Source organism: Osmerus mordax, chromosome 19, assembly GCF_038355195.1.
Source record: "Osmerus mordax isolate fOsmMor3 chromosome 19, fOsmMor3.pri, whole genome shotgun sequence".
In the NCBI taxonomy this organism is placed as follows: domain Eukaryota; kingdom Metazoa; phylum Chordata; class Actinopteri; order Osmeriformes; family Osmeridae; genus Osmerus; species Osmerus mordax.
In genome coordinates this window covers 588,591-612,077 of record NC_090068.1, presented here as the reverse complement: position 1 = coordinate 612,077, position 23,487 = coordinate 588,591, and the positions used below count along the sequence as shown (strand labels likewise).

The window sequence follows — 23,487 nt, the reverse complement described above, 5'->3', positions numbered from 1 at the left end:
TAATACAATGGACAACATACTATAAGTGAATATTGCTGAACACTTTAAGAGAGTAGGCTCCACTCTATGGAGGAATTAGTTATGAAATGTCTCCAGAGTGGAACTCTGTCAAACAAAACAAAGTGCATCCTCTACACAGCAAAACATGAAGAAACATGCCTGTAAACCAAATCCCTCTCTCTCTCTCTCTCTCTATTATTCCATCATTCAAACACACACACACACTCCACTGGTTCTCCTGCATCAATATTTCAATGTCTTTCTTTTTTTACTGTCTGGAATCAGTTTTTAAATGCTCCTACACCTCCTTGGAAGAAGAGTCCGTGTGTGAGAGAGGAAGTAATGCCTCGCCTTCCATACGCTGGGACTCACCAATCACACCTACTGATTGATTTATGAGATGCTTAATAATTTATTAAAAGGTAATTAAAGGTGTATTTAGGAGGAGAGGCAGGTGACATCAAGGCAAGGCAAGAGGCCTTTAGGGGTGGCCTGGGGGACAGTGACAAGGGGCAGAACATCTGTGGGTGGCGTAGAAAACATTTAACCATTCCTGCGGGAAACAGGCTGTTTGTCAAGGAACTAAATGGAAGCAAGGTGATGGGAAAATATGGGATGGGAGCATATTCTTGCTTGCTTGTTTTTTGGTGTGACTTCAAAGTTTGTTTGTCTTTCTGATCTCAAAACTCCCACACACAATTTCTGACAGGTAATCTATGCAAATCAGCACCAGTTCTCAGCTACCAACCTGCCTTCTGTGGTCCGTGTCAGAGGGCTTTGCTTCAGACATCTCTCGCAGCTGTGATTTACGCATGCCGAGGAGCTTGAGAGACACCCAAGAGGTTTGACTATGTCTGTCCTCATTACTAGGCCCCACTGAGTCAGACAGATAAGGTAATTTCATATTTGTGGGGGGCATCACGTTCGGGGTGTTCCCACTTGGACCCTTTCTTTTTCCTCTCCACTCCATCAAGCATACAGCTCTAAGCGATTACTGCACTCTGTCTGATAAATATTTAAAGACATCTTCCAACTGCTAAGAAAAAAGGCTCCACTTAAAAATAATTGTCTATAAAATCAGCTTCAAGAATGGGATTTATTGATGAGCACTTTGTTTTGGAAATGCCAGGTACTACAGACAGAAAATGAATCACTGTGAATTTTTTGGTTGGTTGCTGTTTCTTGCCCATATGCAAACATGCCTTTGAGTTGCTTGTCTGTCTGCAAGTGAGTTCCAATTTCGAATGGCAGTTAGGCTGATCTGCTTGACGAATATGAATACAAACAGGAATATTAAATAGGCTCGTAAAGCTCTTCACATTTAAGCGATTTATTTTAGGTTTATCTTTACCAAAGTGGCGATATCAGCTTGTGCTGCTCTGGTATAGGGGACATGCAGACAGCAATATTTCCTCTGTGGAGTCTCTTTTTGTAAGATGTTCACATACTGCTTATCAGGACCAACAGCATGTGCTGAAGCTGGGGTCTGTAGCCAGTATGACCAAGTATCTTGCCAAGAACAGCAATATTTGTCTGGACGAGATATCACAGGTATTCACCTTCCTATCGAGAAGCAATTTACAGTTTCTTTGAGCCTTCCAAAAACCAATGCCATCTACCAGCAACCAGACAACCTGTCGGATCTGTCAACCATTCAGATCATGGTTGACAATGACGAGGGACTCGTCCTTGCACCTTACTCCATCTGTGGGCCGTGAGCTCTATATGTCACCCCCTATTGGTCCTGTTCCAGTGTGCTAGCCGAGGATGATGAGGAGTGCCGCGCTGTCATCTCACTTGTCGCTCCTGCCCGGAGAGATGCCACCTGTAGTGTGCATTTGTTTGGCCAAGAAACATAGACTTGGCAGGAGGGCGAGGGGAGAGCAGAGCTGTGGCGAAGAAAGTCCGTCAAATTAGCTACAGTGCTGAAAGGAGGCAAGCATGAGGTACCAGACACTAGGGAGGCAGCACATCGAATTAGAGAGAAAGAGAAGGGGAGGGGAGAGGGGGGAGAGAGAGAGAGAGACAGAAGGTGGGGGAGAAGCAGAGAGGACCGAGGCTTGTGGATTGCGGATTTCTTATAAGCAAGGACTTGGAGGTGGTGAACACCATCCTCCAAGCTCACGGTTAGTCACCCAGGAGACAGAAAGAATGCTCTTACACACCCCTGTGGGTGTTTGAGGGATATTGTATGACCATATATTTTCCACAACAGCCTCCACCCTCTAAAATAGAAACCCTGTGCAAAAGGATCTAACTAGTACACTGCAGCCAATGTGTGTGAGCTTTTAGACATAGACATCTGCCCAATTAACAGCCTCTACCTCGAGAATGCCTATATTGGATTTTTCGCACCATGTTCGCATCATGGCTGACACCAGGTTCACACCATGTTTACACCATGTTCACTCATGGTTTACACCATGCTCATCAGGATCCAAACATACTTTATAATATGCACTATGCAGCATTTTGGGCATCCAATGGAGCAGGAATTGTTTCACAGCACAGCTCAGCGTACTCATCTCACTAGACTCGCCAAAACTGGTTAGGCCATCATTTATGAATATTCACTAATCAAATGTGGCCTCAGGATATTTATCTACGGTAGCTATAAGAACAGGACAGAATTCATTATGTTGCATTCTGGGAAAATAAATTCACTCTTTCACCCTAAAGTGCCACAGTGGGATTTTGCAGCTTGCAGTCTAGGAAGACGTTCTTGTTCAAATGCTGCAGCAGTTGTTACAGTCAGAAACCTGTGTATTTACATAAAGTGGGCAAAGGTTTAGGTAGAGGTGGACTGGTAGGAATTTCAGTCTAAAAGTGCCAATTTGACCACTGTGATTTAGTGTATTTGTGGTTACATAAGGGGTGAAGAGTTTATGGTGGTGAACTATACTGCTAGGGCTGTGGCCCTTTGCATGCATGTTAAGACTAGTTGCATTTAAAACTGGGTGAAATCAGCTTCTGAATACAATACCAAAAGATTATCTCCATAATTCCATCATAGAATACCAGAATACCATCAGTGATTTAGGCAATTAAACAAATGTAATAGTTTACTACACCTACAGAGGTTGGTTTCTTATAGTTCATCAAGGTTAAATATTTAAGGTGTTGACTAAGGCAAAAGCTTGAACTCAGCGGGGTTTCAAAGGTTTTGCTTTGTCAGTGTTGCTAAAGCCTAAACCAAATGTCTGTCACTAAAAGCAGTACCAGCCCTTTTTCTGTTGTTAATTGAAGTCCTAAGCAGTTGGATTTGATCGCATAAGCATTTAATTCCTGATATTTGTCAGTTTCTTTTTTAGAAACATTATATTTCCACCCAACAGGCTTTAGGGATACACATTTAAAAAATCTGGGCTGGGACACAAAAATATACAACACAAAGGTACTGTATCCTGAGATATCTTCAAACATACCATTATAGGATTATCTACTTGCGTGAACTGCCTTTAGGAAGCACAACATTTGGATGTCCTTCCAATTTGGCACCATCCATAGAATAATAGTAACCAAAGATGGCAGTTGCCAATGAATGCATGAAAACCTACCTGAAATTACACATTGTAAATCAGGCTCTGCTGTCAACAGTCATGGCAAGAAAATGGTGTAGTTAGTAAATGCATGCATTGCAGTACCCCTATAGCTTGTCACTGAGCAGAACTTAAACTGTTTTATTTTCATTATGTGTGCACCATAGTTCATTCCTTATCCACTTATTGCAAAGAACGTGTTATGTTCTTGGGTGTGTGTGTAAGTAAGTAAGTAAGACTTTATTTATATAGCACTTTTCATACAAGAATTGCAGCTCAAAGTGCTTTACATAAAATCAACAAAAACAATAATACAAGTGTTGATCTAAAACATTTAACAAACTAGCCGCACTCTATCTGCGGTCTCTCGAATCCGTCTTAGATCCGAGCTGCCACTTGCAGTTTCAAATACACAAACATGACAAGGGGGTAGACAGACAAGGTTGAGGGAGAAATTTCAGCATAACATGAGGAGAAAGAGGTGAAAAAGGCAACCCCCCAGACTGTGCTCCTAGAGGAGTACAGTGTGGGAACAGGAAAAAAACACCTCAGCACATAGGCACATACATTTTACAACATTACAGAAACTCATGACTTGCAACGGGGATGGAGGTAAGCCAGCGCAACAAGCAGCCATCTGGTCCTGCAGCCATGATAGGCGCTGGTCACAGACCCGCCTGTCACACTGGGGGAACGAAGCAGGCGAAGGCGTTGGATGGGGGTGGGGGGGTGCGTGCATATCTGTTATATGTGAAAGTTAGTGTATGAGTAGGCCTCGGTTGTCGCCATCGCCTAGGCCACAATCAGACAGTTCTCAGTTTGTATTGCCATGGAGACAGCCTTGATCAGGTCCCAGACAGAGACAGAAATCCTCAGGTGGCTGTTGGAAGGGGGTAGGGAATGCAAGAGAGTCTCTCTGCAGCGCTCTTCAGGGGAGTTGTTGTTCCAGCAACGGCCTTGGCCAAGGCCTGTGCTGGTTAGGGTGCCGAAAGCAGATAAGATTGAGGTTGTTTGGTCTAGTAGCCGCATTACAATTCGCACGTCTACTCCTTTTTCCACCGGTCTCCGTTGGTCCAATCATGTCGGCCAGCCTTAGGGGGCTTTTGACAGCTGTAGCCGTTTCCTTAATTTTTTAATTTGCCAGGGCAGCGCCTAATCCAATCAGCAAAAGCCTGTAATCGTGGTTCCGAATAGGTAGATGTCTTCAATGTCATCTCCATGTGGAAAGCACCGCTAGGCACACGACGCGTCCATCAACTAGCCAGCTGCGAACGTCCCGTCGGGACAGTCAGGTTCCCCCGAACCCGTCTCGTCGAGAAGATGGTGTTAATTGCATTAAGAGACCAGCTGATCAAATCCATGATTAGGCCAATGCGGTAAGAAGCGCACCGTAGTGGGTCTTTCCCTTTTTTAGGGATAAGTGTAATAGCAGCTTGTCGTAGGGTTGGTGGAAGCTCTTCAGATGACAAGGACTCATTAAACATAGCTTGAAGCAGTGGGGATAGTGCAGGTGCAAATTTTTTATAGAAGTCCAAGGTAAAGCCATCTGGTCCAGGTGTTTTATTGCATTTTAAAGATTGAATAGCTTCTAAGATTTATGTGTTTGAGATCTCTCCCCCAAGTGATGAATTGTGCTCCAAAGGGATAGAGGGAAATGTAAGCTTGTCAAAGAAGCTCTCAATTTTTGGTGAGTTTTCATCCTGTTCAGAGCTATATAGGTCACTGTAGAATTAGACATCGTTAATCCCCGAATGGTTGGTCACGATTTTTACCATGAACCTTAGGTATGAGGCGAGAGGAAGCGGATTGGCGGGCTTGTTGGGATAACAGTTTGCCAGCCTTATCTCCCGATTCATAAATATTATAATGGGACCTGGTGATTAGATAAGTGGCTTTGTCTGTGGTCAGTGTATCGTATTCTGTCTGCAAGCGCAGCCTTTCTTTATAAAGACTTGGAGAGGGGAAGTAGGCGTATTGTTTGTCAATATCAGCTAAGGCTTGGGAGATGGTCTCAAGTTTGGCCATTCTTATTCTGGAGGAGTACTCAATTATCTGCCCTCTAAGGAACGCTTTAAGCGCCTCCCATATGGTTGAGTGGGAAACCTCTGGGGTAGTGTTAATCTCTATAAAGAAATTAATCTGGGAGGAGATGTGAACACTTCATCAGCGAATAGAAGTGGGTTGAGCCTCCAATGGCAGGAAGGTCTGAAGCAATTGGGTAAGCTCAGTTGAAAGGATAGAGCGCCATGGTCTGAGGCAGAAATGGTGTGATATTGGCAAGAGTCTGCACTCCCGACCAACCTGTTATCTAACAGAAAATAGTCAATACGGGTGTAAACATGATGGACACTGGAGAAGAAAGAGAAGCCTTTTTTATTGGGATATTTAAATCTCCAAATGTCTGAAAGACCAGATTGTGCACAAAAACCATTGAAGACCTTGGCTGATTTGGTGAGAGCCTGAGGTCTAGTTGTGGATCTGTCTAGTGTGGAGTTGAGCACACAGTTAAAATCACCTCTTATTATCAGGTTGTAATTGTTATGGGCAGGTATGGCAGAAAAGAGTTTTGTAAAAAAGGTGTGGTCATCAAAATTTGGGGCATAAACATTGACAAGAAGTACAGGAAGATAGAATAACTTCCCAATGACATATCTCCCATTAGTGTCGGCAATCACCTCTTCTGCTTGAAATGTGATATCTTTGTGTATAAGGATTGCGGCCCCCCTGGCTTTGATGTTAAACTGAGTGGTGAAGTTGTCCAACCCATTTTCTTTTAAGATAACTGACAGCATCAGTTTTTAAATGAGTTTCCTGTATAAATGCAATATCTGCCTTTAGTTGCTGGAGATAGGATACTATTTTCTGTCTTTTCACTGGGTTATTTAGTCCTTTTGCATTAAGTGAAACACACTGTATGGAACGAGTTTTAACTCTAGATGTCATTTTGTCTAGCACAGGAAATGAGGTTTGAGATCAATTGAGAGCTGTGGGAATCCATAGTGAAATGAGACGATGGCGAGAGGTGAGGGTAACGTACAGAGAGGAGGGAGGGGGGAGTAAAAATAAAAATAAAAAGGCTGGGCTGAAAAACTTGCACAAGCAAAAAGCACAAAGAACACGTGCTACCTATGCTTAAACTCTACACTGTACTCTGTTATTACAGAAAATATGTTTTTCATTAAAAAGGTGTGTGTACAACGCTAAATCAGTAGGAATAACACCTTTTAAGAGTAGCGAGAACAGTAAGATTTTGAAGGATAAGATAGCCTAACTATGAAGATAGAGTAAAACATTCTACTTAGCCTTTACAACATAGGAAGGGGAGAAAAAAAAACGTTTTACAGGCATAAAACTAAGTTAAACGATCAAAATGAAGTCACATTAACATAGTAGGCAACCAAACTTGGCATACAACTAGAGCAGGGGTTTTCAAAGTGTAAGACAGTGAGCCTCCCTTCAGAGAACATCAAGTCACTGGGGTCTCCCCCATTTTAACGGGGTCATAGAATGATTTTTTGGGGGTATTTCACACTGTTCCTTAAGGTCTCCGAATAGGGTATGTAACATTGGTTGGGCTGAAAATGTCAAGGGTGCTGTTCTATGCGCCCTAATGCACCCTGTGAAATAGCCCTGGAATCAGAATTGGTTTTTATTCGCCATGAAAGTTTGCACAGACAAGAAATTTACTTTGACAGGAGAGCCTACCTAGGCAGCCATTTTCGGCGCCAACTAGAAAGTTACAGCATAACATGAGGAGAGAGGAGGAGAGAAAAAGGCAACACCCAGACAATGCTCCTAGAGGAGTACAGTGTGGGAACAGACAAAAACCTCAGCACATAAGCACAACAACATTTACAAAAACACGTGACTTGCAACGGGGAGTGGCGGGGGGTAGACAAGCAGCATCTGGACCTGCAGCCATGGTAGGCGCTGGACACAGACCCGCCAGCCACCCTGGGGAAACAAGCAGGCGAAGGCGTTGGATGGGGGTGGGGGGGTGGTGATATCTGTAGTAGGTGAAAGTTAATGTGTGAGTAGGTCTGGGTTGGCGCCCTCGACCTAGGCCACAATCAGTCCGATTCTCCCTATGCAGATTGTGTTGGCCAGGAGACATCCTTGGTCATGACCCGGGAAGAGACCAAACCACAGATGTCCGTGGGGGGGGGGGGGGGGGGGAAGGGAGGAGCAAGATAGTCTCGCTTCAGCGCTCTCCAGGGTAGTTGTTTTCTAGCAACGACCTTGGCCAGGGCCTGTGCTGGTTACGAGGCCGAAAGTGGATAAGATTGGGGTAGTTGTTTTGACGAGTAGCCGCAACTCAATTTTCACGTCCACCCTTCAGGAAGGTCTCCATGTCCTCCATCTTCCTTTGCAGAGCCGCAAACTTATCCCTGTTGTAGTCAATGCTGCGTTGTAAGTTCACAGTCTGAGCTCCAACAACTCTGCCCACCGCATCAATCATATCGGGCAGCCTAACGGGGCTTTTGACGGCTGCAGCCGTTTCCTTGATTTTCCGATATACAAAGCCAGCGCCTATTCCAAACAGCAGAAAGCCTGTAATCATGGTTCCGAATATGAAGATGTCTTCAACGTCCTCCACGGAAAGCGCCGCTAGACACACAACACGCCAATTCTCCCACGCGTTCATCGTGTAGCCAGCTGCGAACGTCCCGTCCGGACAGTTGGGTTCCCCCGCACCCGAGCTTCTCTTCGAGAAGATGGTGTCAATAGCATTGAGAGACCAGCTAATTAATTCCATGCTTCTAGTTTCGGAGAGTGATGATGTGAGAGTATCTTGAGACAAGACAAGACACAGCCAAGCAGGGAAGGTCAGGGAAGGGAGGAGAGAAAAATGCGACCGCCTTCGTCGAGAGCCAAAGAAGAAAACCAATAAACCAATAAAACAAGAGGGTTTCTTCTTTCTATGGCATGCTCATATGAGCATACCATAGAATACCATAGCATACCCCCTGTGTTTGATGTGATGGTAGTTACGAATTTTTGGGGCCTTTATTTGAGCGCAAGATAGTTTTTTGAGCTTTATGTAAAATAAACATTTTACAAGCCGTTTTTCAATTGGTAAAGTTTTGTCTACAGAAGGTGATGTCTTTTTGTCTCTTAATTTTTCAGCCCCACGTACCTTGCGTTTCTTAGCCTGGTTTAGCCAAGGAGCTCTCCACCTTTATTACTAATTTAAAAACGATTTGATAAATCGAATATAAAAGCATCATGGAATGTAAAGTAATTTAAATTTAGCTTGCACCTAAGTTAAAACATATTTGAGTGTGCTAACATTAGCAATAACGTCAGCTAGTTTGAGGTGTATGCATAGGCTAACAGCACATTTCCCATATTTAACAATGATTAAACATGGGCTTACCTGAAAGTGATGCACGGGCACCATCTCGCAGTCTCTTTCTTTTTTTTCTTCCCCTGACTCCTGTTATCTTTTTAAGCCCATTTTAGAAAAGTTGACCTAGCCTACTGTCAAAGTTCGTCAGGCCACTGAGATACGGAAGGGCACCCACAGCGAGCTTGGGAAGTTGAGTGTGTGATATGTTTTTTTTGGGGGGGGGGCACCATCGTAACTTTTTTTGAGCATTTAAATAGGCTATATCTCTTGTTCTGCCTGTTTTGTAATATACATTTAGTCATTTTTTTAGCAGACGCTCTTATCGAGAGCGACTTACAGTAAATACAGTGACATTCCCCCGAGGCAAGCAGGGTGAAGTGCCTTGCCCAAGGACACAACGTCAGTTGGCATGACCGGGAATCGAACTGGCAACCTTCTGATTACTAGCCCGATTCCCTCGCCGCTCAGCCACCTGACTCCCTGAGTCATGATATACATGCCTAATATTTCTATACTAAAATAATATCGGCATTATAAGTATTATAACTATGATGATTTTTCAGTTGGCTAATTTTTGGTGCCCCCTTAGGAGTTGGTGCCATACGCACATTGTCCAGGGCCCCTTAGATGTCATGTGCCCCTGGGCAAGTGCCCAGTTGCCCTAATGGTTAATCCGGCCTAGACCACACATCGTGACTTTTGAACATCGGCTGGCCCTATCCAAGAAAATCCCAACTTTAAATATTCCTCATCATATTTTCTGCGCTTTCTGCTGGGTTCAGACATTCTGCAAAGTTGCTGTCACTGCTAGCAACATTTTTTTAGTGTCAAGTATACTTTACAAGCTGTCAGGACTGAGAGATTAAAAGACATTAAAATATGTATATTTGTGTATTCTATTCCATACATCTACCAAATGATTAGTTTCCAGAAAGCATATATATATATATTTTTTTAAATCATTTTTAAAATATATATTTGCCGCCTCCCCTGAAACGCTTTGGCGCGCCTCCCCTTAAACTCTCTGGCGCCCCCCAGGGGAGGCGCGCCTCACACTTTGAAAACCCCTGAACTAGAGCATTTTCTTAACTTTTTTTGTAACCGAACAGGGCCTTTTATGCAACACAGAGCAGTCAAGGTAAAAGTGAAAATGTCCATTTATAATGACTAATAAGTTGACTAATATGAAGTCCTATGGAGTAAGCTGTGGTCGAGTTCACATAATAAGATGTATCTGGAGTTAGCTTATTCGATGGATGGCCTACTCACGTTTGTTTTCACTCTGCATGGAAGTATCTCAAGCCTGTTCGCCTGTACGTCTTTCCACAAACAAGACTGCTTCGTTGGGTGAGAGAAAAATATGCTTCTCCTGCCCGTCCTTGTCGGTAATCTGGAGTTTGGCAGGGAACAGCATCCTGTATTTGAATCCAGCATTTTTTTATTGCGACTTCACTGGGATGAATGCAGCTCTCTTCCTGGAGATTTCAGCGCTGAAATCCGGGAAAAAATGAATTTGTGATCCGCGAAAAGAAATGGAGGTGGCCTCTCTTGCTAACCTCAGGATGCGTTCCTTGGTCTGGAAGTGGTGAATTCGCACGATGAGGGGACGTGTTCTGGAGTCAGCTGGATTCTTTCTGACCATGGCGATCCGATGAGCCCTGTCAGCGATCGTTGAGGTACGGAAAGCCTCCACACTCTCTTCGTTATCTTTAGAGAGTGCTGCACAAGAGGTTTCAAGTCTCTCAAGTCTTGTATGCATGTCGTTATGCGAGGTGTCCAACTGTTGAATAGTTTCGTGGTGTTGGTCAATAGTAGCTCTCTCAGCCGACAGTTGAGCAGAGTTTTGTTATAATGCGATCCTCCATTGACGTTAGCAATCTCTCCATGTCTGGCAAGGTTAGCAGAGTTTGCTCTTTAACTTGTTGGTCTGCCGTTTGGCCTATTTTTCTATTAATCTTTTTCATACTCTCAGCTACAGTTAGGTCCATAAGTATTTGGACATTGACACAATTTTCATAATTTTGGCTCTGTATACCACCACAATGGATTTGAAATGAAACAATCAAGATGTGCTTTAAGTGCAGACTTTCAGCTTTAATTTCAGGGTATTTACATCCAAATCAGGTGAACGGTGTAGGAATTACAATACATTTTATATGTGGCCCCCCCCCTTTTTAAGGGACCAAAAGTAATTGGACAATTGGCTGCTCAGCTGTTCCATGGCCAGGTGTATGTTATTCTCTCATAAAGGGAGTTCGTTATTTCATTGACAAGGAGCAGATAAAAGGTCTAGAGATCATTTCAAGTATGGTATTTGTGTTTGGAATCTGTTGCTGTCAACTCTCAATATGAAGTCCAAAGAGCTGTCACCATCAGTGAAGCAAGCCATCGTTAGGCTGAAAAATCTAAACAAACCTATCAGAGAGATAGCAAAAACATTAGGTGTGGCCAAATCAACTGTTTGGTACATTCTTAAAAAGAAAGAACGCACTGGTGAGCTCAGCAACACCAAAAGACCCGGAAGACCACGGAAAACAACTGTGGTGGATGACAGAAGAATTCTTTCCCTGGTGAAGAAAAACCCCTTCACAACAGTTGGCCAGATCAAGAACACAGGAGGTAGGCGTATCTGTGTCAAAGTCAACAATTAAGAGAAGACTTCACCAGAGTAAATACAGAGGGTTCACCACAAGATGTAAACCATTGGTGAGTCTCAAAAACAGGAAGACCAGATTAGAGTTTGCCAAAAAACATCTAAAAGAGCCTGTACAGTTCTGGAACAACATCCTATGGACAGATGAGACCAAGATCAACTTGTACCAGAATGATGGGAAGAGAAGAGTATGGAGAAGGGAAGGAACTGCTCATGATCCAAAGCATACCACCTCATCAGTGAAGCATGGTGGAGGTAGTGTTATGGCGTGGGCATGTATGGCTGCCAATGGAACTGGTTCCCTTGTATTTATCGATGATGTGACTGCTGACAAAAGCAGTAGGATGAATTCTGAAGTGTTTCGGGCAATATTATCTGCTCAGATTCAGCCAAATGCTTCAGAACTCATAGGACGGCGCTTCACAGTGCAGATGGACAATGACCCGAAGCATACTGCGAAAGCAACCAAAGAGTTTTAAGGCAAAGAAGTGGAATGTTCTGCAATGGCCAAGTCAATCACCTGACCTAAATCCAATTGAGCATGCATTTCACTTGCTAAAGACAAAACTGAAGGGAAAATGCCCCAATAACAAGCAGGAACTGAAGACAGTTGCAGTAGAGGCCTGGCAGAGCATCACCAGGGACGAAACCCAGCATCTGGTGATGTCTATGGGTTCCAGACTTCAGGCTGTCATTGACTGCAAAGGATTTGCAACCAAGTATTAAAAGTGACAATTAGATTTATGATTTATTTATGTTAGTTTGTCCAATTATTTTTGGTCCCTTAAAAAAGGGGGGGGGGGCACATATAAAATGTGTTGTAATTCCTACACCGTTCACCTGATTTGGATGTAAATACCCTGAAATTAAAGCTGAAAGTCTGCACTTAAAGCACATCTTGATTGTTTCATTTCAAATCCATTGTGGTGGTATACAGAGCCAAAATGATGAAAATTGTGTCAATGTCCAAATACTTATGGACCTAACTGTATGTTACTGGAATGAATCAGACAGGATGCAGTATGCTTCAATATATTGGTTGTCTTTTTGTATTTTTTCCACGGATCCAGAAAACAAGAATTTGTATCCACAGCATCCACCTGATACAACAGCTACTCTACTTGGTCTTCTGCATTCGGCCACAGGTTCTCATCCACATCACATCTGATGTCATCTTGGGCAATACACCTCGGAAAGAATCTTCTGGCATTCCTGATCCATCCCTGGCAATCTTCTGCTGATATGTCCAGGCATCCAGCATTCATTGCGTCCAGGAGGGACATCTGATTATTAGGTGGTCATAAACCTTCCACCTCCATGAGGAAAATAATTCCTCTATGGGGTTGAGGAATGGAGAGTAGGGTGGGAGGAAAAGGGACACCATTCTGGGATGGGCTGCAAACCACTCGTTGACTGCATGGGAGTGGTGAAATGCCACATTGTCCCATACAATTCCAAATGTTGGCTTGTTTCCTCTCTCATCATCCCTTTCCTCACCTAGCACAACCCTTCCATAGAGATCATGCAGGAATGCAAGGATACGCTCTGTGTTGTATGGCCCAATTAGAGGTTTGTGTAACAGCAGTCCATCAGTGGATATTGCTGCGCACATTGTGATGTTTGCACCCCTCTGGCCCGGGACATCCACTGTGGCTCTCTTCCCAATCACATTCCTTCCTCTACGCCGTGTTTTGGCCAAGTTGAAACCCGCCTCATCAACAAAGATGAACATGTGGGGTGTTTGCCTGCCTTCAATCTCCATGACTCTCTAAAATAAATCCACAAGACAACATAAGAGTTAGACTGTTACAGTAGTACACATTACCCCAAAATTTGTCTTTGTCTGTGTTTGGTTTTATTCAAAAACAGTTCTGTATTTTATTGGGATATTACCTGGACATATTGGTTCCTGAGTTGCTTGACACGTTCAGAGTTCTTCTCAAAAGGCACAGTGTACAACTGCTTCATCCTGATTTTATGTTTTTTCAGGACTCTAGAAATAGTTGTTAGGCTTAAACTGTGGATGTTTGCAAAAGTCACATTGTCTGCCAAGACTCCATCTCGAATCTCTGTGAGTTTTATACCATTGTTTCTGATGACCATATCAACAATGGTAGTTTCCTGCACATCGGTGAACATCCTACCTCTCCCAACTGTGTGAGGTAACCGTTGAGTCCTAAGCAGAAATGCAAAAGCAATTACACACAAGTGGGTTTGGAAGCTTTGCTCTATTTACTTCTGTAATTGGCAGCTCAGTCAGATGGCCTTGCAGAATACAAGTTACCTGTTAGTGATGGGAAGTTCGGATCATTTTACTGATTCGGTTCTTTGAATCTCGTTCAGTAAAATGAACGAGATTTCTTTTTTCGAGTCATTCCTTCATTTCCAACGGGGGGGGGGGGGGGGGGGGGGCTATCCGTCCACTGCAAACACGTATCATATTCTCATGTAGGTTAGTGCATGAAATGTGCACCAACAGATACTATTTTAAAAGAAATTCCTGCATTAAAATAATGTATCATGACAGTTTGTGTGATTTGGTCATTTATTATCACACTAGCATTTAATTATCACGGCAAACAATTACACTGCACTAAACTGTAAGTGTGAATGTAAAGTGACAATAACAAAACCAGTCAGTATGATGACTTGAGCGAATATCATTCACGTCTTACTAAAACAGCAGCCACGCAAAAGGGAAATACTAAAAAATACAATGTGGGTCACGTGAAAAAAGGATCCAAAGACTCGTAGAAAGAGTCGGGAAATGAACGAATCGTTTGTTTCCTCCAGTACAGAGCCTATGCAGGTCACGTGAAAAATGATCCAAAGACTCGTAGAAAGACAGAGTCGGGAAATGAACGAATCGTTCCCTCTAGCTTTTCCTCTAGCTACCACTACAGAGCCTATGCAGGTCACGTGAAAAATGATCCAAAGACTCGTACCCGAAGACCTAGTCGGGAAATGAACGAATCATTTCTGTTTACTTGGACGAGCCTATGCAACAGTCCCGATGCGCGACCACGAGAAAATGAATGAATCACTCTTTGAGAGGACTCGTTACTCCCGAGTCCTTGTAACGTTCAAAATGAACGAATCGTTCACGAACGACACATCACTATTTATTACCTGTTGGTTTGCCGGAAAACTCTAACAATAGATGCCACTGTTGAGCGTTGCAGATTTGGCTGCACTCTCTAACCAGACTCTCTCATCGAGAGACCATGATTTACTACATGATGAATTACAGTAGCTCTGATCTCATCTGAGACTACAGCTCTTGATCTTCCTCTCATTCTTCTTCCACCACGCATACGTACTCCTCGCCCCCTCCCAGCCACTCTTCTTCCTCTTTCAGCCACTTCTCTATCTCTTGCTGGGTCCATGTTTACATCACAATACAAAACTATTCTGAAATAGTCTCCTTTTGAAATTCCTAATGAAATTGAAAGAGTAAGACCTGTGTAGGTGTTCAGCTACAATACGAATCAGCTGTGGTTGGTCCAATTGTCCAATTGTTTTTATAGCATTTAATTTTTTGATTCAAGATATATTTCATTACAATATTACTGTAGAAATGTAGCAAATTTCTGTCTTATTCAGTTTTGTATTATGTTATTGTTTTGAACTGAAGTTTAACAGTTTTGAAAACAGTATGTAAGCATGTGCAAATTGGCCTGTAGGTACATAAGAGTTTTGGCAGTTGTTGTGTCGAAGTGAGAAAAGAATGAACGTAATTTGAAAGATGTAGCCATTGAATGCATTTTGTGCCAAAGCAATGATAAATGATCCACAGTTTAGCCCACATATATTTCTGTTGTGCTCACTGTGTGAAGAGTTTTGAAAATGTGACTTAAGTATTGAGAAATGTGTCCTAGCGACTGTAAAAAACTAAGAACATTTGGTGAATGAGGCCCATTGTCTTTAAAGGTGACATGACATGAAAACTTCACTTTAGGAGTGTTATTATTTAACATTAATATGAGTTCCGCTAGCCTGCCTTTGGTCCCCCAGTGGCTAGAATTTTCGATCGGTGTAAACCAAGCCCTGGGTGTTCTTCTCCGCCTTTCAGAGAATGAAAGCTCAATTGCTCTGTTTGAAAATCTCCTCTTTGTTACGTGACAAGGAGGAAGGTTACCTCCCCTCTCTCTGGTTTGCCCGCCCAGAGAATCTGGCCCGCCCATAAGAAACTGAGCTACGACCGTGCAAGTGTTTTTATCCTCGAGAGACATCATGGCTTGCAAACGAACGAAGCATTACATTTGCTCAGTTTGGATGTACAAAGGAAAAGAAAAATCTTTTTACAGTTCCTTCATCCGAGCCTCTGAAGACCCAGTATCTTAATTTTATTTTCTCTGGAAATAGTAGGTGAACGTCGGGAGCTGGCTCGCATATCTGAAGAGCCGACTCTATTTTTAATAGATTAATATAGCCTATAAAAATTTAATGATTATGTGAGAAATATTGATCTATCAAGCATTGCACAGTCAGTCGGTGAACAAGTTTAAGAAAGCTTTATTGCTTGCGGCCGGCCCACAAGGAGACAAAAACATCACAAGATGGCTACAAAGTTTGTTTGCTAGCATGTTGTGCTAGCTACCTATTTAAGCAGCCCCGCTCTTTACAGTCATTGGTTAAGACAAAGGCATGCAAATGTACCATGGCTCTTCTTCATTGGCTCCCTTGCATAGACCTGGCGCGCGTGTGTGCGTGCGTGTTTACGTGTGTGCGTGTTTACGACACCAACCCTGATTGAAACACAACAACAGGATCTCCGGTACTGGGGTCGTAAACTTCTTCACATAGGTGTCAACAAATGGTCACCAGACCTTGCGTCTCCACCTATAGTCCTTGTCACAAAGTATCTCTTCAAAACAACCAAACCAACCCCCTTCTTCCTAGTCCTCAGTCCTTGTATGTTTACCCGGAGTTCAGATTTGGGGTTAGGCCTCTCTTTGCACCCAAGGAATACTGAACACAGAATCATTCTTATACAGGATAAATGTGTTACATCTTCAATTTTTCCAACATTATGAAAGAATGAATTTTATTTGTATTTATAATAATTGACTAAGGCCACATTTACACATAGCCGGGTATTTACAGAAACGAATATTTCTGCCACTCCATTTTCAAAAATAGCGTCATACACACAAGATCGTTTTCAAAAATGTTTCTCTTTACATGAACCCGCATAAATACGCCCCCGAGCGCCATCATAACTATGCCAAACCTGTAGGCGGCAGTGTAACGAGAAGGATAAAGCCATGCAAACCAATCAGAATTCAGTTGTGTTTGTAAATACAAACAGGCCAAAAGGGTTTGCATTAATGCATAAATGAGCACTACAGTAACAGCATCCATCCATGATCAGTAAGCAAACTAACTGTAAACATAGGACGCTCACATGACGTGATGCATTTTTAGTCGCATACTGTGATGTTTGAGAACCTAAAACTCTGTTTAACCCAAGCCCCCACCCCTCGCCCCTCGGCTTGAAGCAACGGCCCCGGTGGATGTAGGTGGTATTGCATTTCGTGTTTGACTTCCGACTCTTCCGGTCGTTTTTATTCTATTAACTCCAGTCAACATTTACAAAACTATCTCCCCCAATAATTTTTGTTAGCTTTTCAAACCTGGCTCATACTACTAGCTTTTTCATAGAAGAATTTTTCCTGATTTTTGCTAAGTTTGAAACCAATCCGAAATGGGTAAACTAGCACCCCATTTATTTGCTTACGTCAATAAAAGTTGCCTGCAAATGTGCTCACGGATACTAACAGGGCACGAGCACAAAAGTTCACATTGGCTGATTGCCGATTTACCTGGAGCTGAAAGAAATGGCTTGAGTTGCCTGCCCTGTTGTAGCAAGTTTAGCAAATGGTTGTCACACATACATGAAATGTTAATATAGTTTATTCCCGTTATTTTAAAATAGATTTGATTTTTCGTAAAAACTTTCATGACATGATGGCAAATATTATATTATGTTAAGCGTGAGCATAGATTGTTGACATGTCTATCTGGAGCAAAGACGAAGATTAATAGTACTTTAACTGATAACCACAATATGAAATGATATATATATTTAAATAATATTAGTCTTGCCTTCAGAAGCTTTTGTTAAACACACTCATTATTCTTTTTTGATCGTGTCAAAGCCAGACTGCTTTTGTGGGACAATGAAGGTCCTCAGTGACTGATAAGATGTCAATTCTGGAGAAGGCAGGCCGGAAGGAGTCACGACAAAGGAAAGGAGTTGACTTTGGTTTATTAGTCGAGCAGCCCGGATCAAACAATCAGTTCAAGACGAGCTGATGGCATGAGTGAGAACTCTGTCTCTCAGTTGTGCTTAAATACATGAGTTGGACATTACATATATAGAATGACACAGAATTGCTTCCTTAACGGGTCTTCAGTGGTCAATGTATTGCCACCCGAGAACGTTCAGCAGGTGAAGTGGTCGTTAATCACATAAGCCTTATTTGTACATGATTTTCCTCACTGTCTCCCCTCAGTCTGGACTGCATGCTATATTCTGCTCAGAGGGGGCCTCGCTGTATGACCTCTTGACCTTACAGAGACACATGCTGTACGTGTATCCAGAAACTCTGCCTTACAGTGACTCTGTTTCACCTCTACTTATATCTGATGGAAACGTCTTGTATATAGTTCTGTTAATATGCCCCTTTCAAAGGCAAATGTTAAATAAAGTATATTTTAGACACACTTCTTCTCAAGCTTTTATTTATTACATTATTTCCAAGTCTTGTTAGATCACGTTATATCCATTAATAGGTGTTTGGTTTTGTAGAACATATAAAACACAGGCCACATTTCAGAATCAGAATCAGAAAGGGATTTATTCGCCATGAAAGTTTGCACAGACAAGGAACTTGCTTTGGCAGGAAGGTGCATACAATAAACATATACCTAAAATTTAAATATGTGGACTAACTATACTAAGGGTACATAAACTAGCAGTACTAAGTGGGATTAGAATAGAATTAAATATACAATAAAATATAAATTGCCGTAAATTACAATATAAAAATACAAATATTACAAAAAATACAAATGTACAAGATACCATGTTGTGGTGCAGTGCAAAAGCAGAGTGTTTTAAGCAATAAGTCATTTGAGTCAGTGTGGTCCCTTTGCCTTGTTGAAGAGGCCAACAGCGGAAGGGAAGAAACTGTTTTTGTGGCGTGAGGTATTGGTCCTGATAGACCGCAGCCTTCTGCCGGAGGGGAGTGACTGAAACAGGGAGTGTCCAGGGTGGGAGGAGTCGGCCACAATCTTCCTCGCTCGCCTCAGGGTCCTCGAGGTGTGCAGGTCCTCGAGGGTAGGCAGATTGCAGCCAATCACCTTCTCAGCAGTACGGATGATACGCTGCAGTCTGCTCTTGTCCTTGGCAGTGGCAGCAGCGTACCAGACGGTGATGGAGGAGGTGAGGATGGACTCAATGATGTCTGAGTGGAAGTGCACCATCATTGTCTTTGGCAGGTTGAACTTCTTCAGCTGCCGAAGGAAGTACATCCTCTGTTGTGCTTTCTTGATGAGGGAGCTGATGTTCAGTTCCCACTTGAGGTCCTGGGAGAGGATAGTGCCCAGGAAGCGGAAGGACTCCACAGTGTTGACTGGGGAGTCACACAGGGTGATGGGGGTGAGTGGGGCTGTGTTCCTCCTGAAGTCCACAACCATCTCCACTGTCTTAAGAGCATTGAGCTCTAAGTTGTTCTGGCTGCACCAGGTCACCAGGTTGGCCGCTTCCCACCTATAATCAGACTCGTCTCCACCAGAGATGAGCCCAATAAGGGTGGTGTCGTCCGCAAACTTCAGGAGTTTGACGGACGGATGACTGGAGGTGCAACTGTTGGTGTACAGGGAGAAGAGCAGAGGAGAAAGGACGCAGCCCTGAGGTGATCCGGTGCTGATGGACCGGGAGTCAGAGACTTGTGTTCCCAGCTTAACGCACTGCTTCCTGTCAGACAGGAAGTCTGTGATCCACCTGCAGGTGGAATCAGGCACGTTCAACTGGGAGAGCTTGTCCTGAAGCAGGGCGGGGATGATGGTATTGAAGGCAGAGCTGAAGTCCACAAACAGGATCCTGGCATAGGATGCTGGGGAGTCCAGGTGCTGTAGGGTGAAGTGGAGGGCCATGTTAACTGCATCGTCCACAGACCTGTTGGCTCTGTAGGCGAACTGCAGGGGGTCCAGTAGAGGGTCAGTGATGGATTTAAGGTGTGCCAGCACCAGGCGCTCGAAAGACTTCATTACCACAGAGGTCAGGGCGACGGGTCTGTAGTCATTATGTCCTGTTGGCCTTGGCTTTTTGGGCACAGGGATGATGGTGGAGGACTTGAGACAGGCTGGCACATGGCATGTCTCAAGGGAGGTGTTAAAGATGTAGGTAAACACCGGAGACAGCTGGTCAGCGCAGTGCTTGAGGGTGGCTGGAGAGATAGAGTCCGGCCCAGCTGCTTTGCGGGGATTCTGCCTCTTGAAAAGTCTGTTAACTTCACCCTCCTGAATGGAGAGAGTCGTCACTGTAGAGGGGGGGAGGTGGGAGGCCTCCTGGGTGGGAAGGGGTAGTTCAAGACTGTCCAATTGTCTTTCAAATCTGCAGTAGAACTCATTCAGGTCGTTGGCCAGGCGGGAGTCGTTAGTGGAGTGGGGGGCTCTGGGCTTGTAGTTGGTAATTTGCCTGAGCCCTCTCCAGACAGAAGCAGAGTCGTTTGCAGAGAATTGGTGTTTTAGCCTCTCTGAGTACAGTCGTTTAGCCTCCCTCACCGCCTTGCTAAACCTGTTCTTCGACTCCTTGAACCTGTCTTTGTCCCCACTCCTAAACACGGCCTCTTTCTCTGACCTCAACCTTCTGAGTTTAGCTGTAAACCAGGGTTTGTCGTTGTTGTAGCTTACCCTGGTGCGTGTTGGTATACAGCAGTCCTCACAGAAGCTGATGTATGATGTCACAGCCTCTGTGAGCTCATCCAGACTATTGGTAGCAGTCGTGAACATGTCCCAGTCAGTGCAGTCCAAGCACGCCCGCAGATCCTCCATAGCTTCACTGGTCCACTGTTTTGATGTCCTCACAGCAGGCTTACAGCGCTTTAGCTTCTGCCTGTAAGCAGGAATCAGGTGGACCATGGCGTGGTCAGAGTGACCCAGTGCTGCTCGGGGGACCGCATGGTATGCTTTGCTGATTGTAGAGTAGCAGTGATCCAAGGTGTTTCCTTCTCTGGTAGGGCATTTGATGAATTGTCTATATTTTGGGAGTTCTTGAGTGAGATTGCCTTTGTTAAAGTCGCCTAGCACAATAACCAAGGAATCCGGATTTTCATGCTCCACACTCAGTATCTGGCTGGCGAGCACACGTTGAGCCTCGTTGACGCTAGCCTGCGGAGGCATGTAGACGCCAACCAGAATGAATGATGCAAACTCTCGTGGCGAGTAAAAAGATCTACAGTTAATAAAAAATGATTCCAGATCAGGAGAACAGTGCTGCAGAATCACTGTCACATCTTCACACCAGCCACTGTTAATGTAAAAACAAATACCACCGCCTTTCGTTTTGCCAGAGAGCACGGGGTTACGATCCGCTCTCAGCAGTTTGAAACCTGCTAGCTGTAGCGCAGAGTCTGGGATCAGTTCACTCAGCCATGTCTCCGTAAAGCACAAAACGGAAGATGAATGAAAGTCTCTGTTTTTCCACACCAGTAGCTGAAGTTCATCCAGTTTGTTGCTCAGTGAACGCACGTTGGAGAGAAATATCCCCGGTAACGCTGTGCGTGCCCCACGCCGACGGAGTCGCACCAGAGCACCGGCTCGTTTGCCTCTCCTACGGCGCTTCGCTGCTAGGACAAAGCCGAGGGTGGCTTTGACTATAATTCCCACTAATTCCGCCGCTGGAAGCAGAAAAGTGGGAAATAAATCCACAGGAGTTGTAGTCCTGATGTTTAGAAGTACTTCTCTAGTTAGAGAACCCCGGAAATCTTGGCAGAACACTGAATTAACAGACAAAACAAGACAAAAAAGAGCGCACCTAACGACCGAGGCAGCCATCATCGGCGCCATCTTGGATCATCAAAAGCTCAATAGTTATTTTGGTAACAACTTTCTACACTGATATGTAAATTGAAGGCAGTGTGAATTTCGTGGCATTTCGTTTGAAAATACATTTGACAGTAAGCTATGGTAAGTCTGCATTATGGAAGATTTCTGTTACCAAAATAACTATTGAGCTTTCTTTGCCTGGCGAGAACAACGACGGAGCTAGGTGTTTATGTTAACAGTTTATTTAATCCGATACAATGCGTTGGAAATCATACTCAAATCACAAGAAAAAAAGCAACATATGTGATGAGTTCCATCTACAATTGCCCTATATTTAGCCCTATAGCCTATTTCTAACAACCAAGTGTAGGGAATACTATACAACGACAGCATACATTTACGTAAAGTTTGCATCATGTCTCTGATTCTTATCGGACTTGTACCCCATTCTGCCACTGCAATGCCCTAGCTCACACGCTCGCAACCATATAAATCTATGCTCACCACTGGCTGTTGCAAAGTATGACATGTACAGCTAGTTGCAAGCGTGCACAAGGTCTCGGAGCTAGGGAAAAAAAGAGCCACTGTTTAAAGCTAGACCGGAAGAGGAAAGATGGCGCGGTCCAGTTTCGCGCTCTCGCTTGCCTCACTGCGCCACTGAGCACTTTTCATAGAAATGAATGGGGACACCATCTTGGAAGACAAGTTGCTTCCTCTAGTTATATTAACCCTCGTGCTGCCTTCGGGTCACATGACCCAAAGGTTCATAACGAACCATCGTTTACCCAATTTTACCCAATACAAAAACAAATAAAAATAATTTTCTTTTAACCATTCCAATGTGGGGGGTCTGAGACAGCCCGACAGTTAAAAGAAAATGCTTCACTTTATTTTTGTATGAGGTAAATTTGTCACAATACGAAGGTGGGTCACAATGACTGATGGGTCAGAATGACCCGAAGATAACACAAGGGTTAACTCTATGGTTTAACCTAGTGCACACGCAAACACAAAAACTGAGTTTTCAGAAATCTCCACTTTGGCCGGAGTTTTTAGAAATGATCGTTTTCCGTGATAAAACCTCAGTTTTCGTGTAAATGAAAGGCCAAACCGCATGAAAATATATGTGTTTTTCCTCCGTGTAAACGGGGCCATATTCATAGAACAACAAAAAAAATACTTATGTGCGGCTAAAAGCGCACATGATCATCCTCACATTCTGTTCCTGTCAATCATACGCGCGGTGTCAACCAATTATACTGCATGAGGGAGGGCCGAGGCAACTCACACACTCAGTTAGACGAGTATTCGAAACTCGGAGGAGAGCCATAACAAATCAATGCATTTTTAAATCCATCTAATTCCATTCTACTATTGGTGCTAACGCTGATTTTACATTGACATAATTTTCATCATTTTGGCTCTGTATACCACCACAATGGATTTGAAATGAAACAATCAAGATGTGCTTTAAGTGCAGACTTTCAGCTTGAATTTCAGGGTATTTACATCCAAATCAGGTGAACGGTGTAGGAATTACAACACATTTTATATGTGCCCCCCCCCCTTTTTAAGGGACCAAAAATAATTGGACAAACTAACATAATCATAAATCTAATTGTCACTTTTAATACTTGGTTGAAAATCCTTTGCAGTCAATGACAGCCTGAAGTCTGGAACCCATAGACATCACCAGACGCTGGGTTTCGTCCCTGGTGATGCTCTGCCAGGCCTCTACTGCAACTGTTTTCAGTTCCTGCTTGTTATTGGGGCATTTTCCCTTCAGTTTTGTCTTTAGCAAGTGAAATGCATGCTCAATTGGATTTAGGTCAGGTGATTGACTTGACCATTGCAGAACATTCCACTTCTTGTCTTAAAACTCTTTGGTT

The 23,487-nt window shown here is 43.6% G+C and overlaps 1 pseudogene; it reads right to left on the bottom strand.

Annotated features, from left to right (window-relative positions):
- Positions 1-13,510, bottom strand: part of LOC136962990 (putative nuclease HARBI1) — a 60,135-nt pseudogene extending 46,625 nt beyond the window's left edge.
- Positions 13,511-23,487: the final 9,977 nt, after the last annotated feature.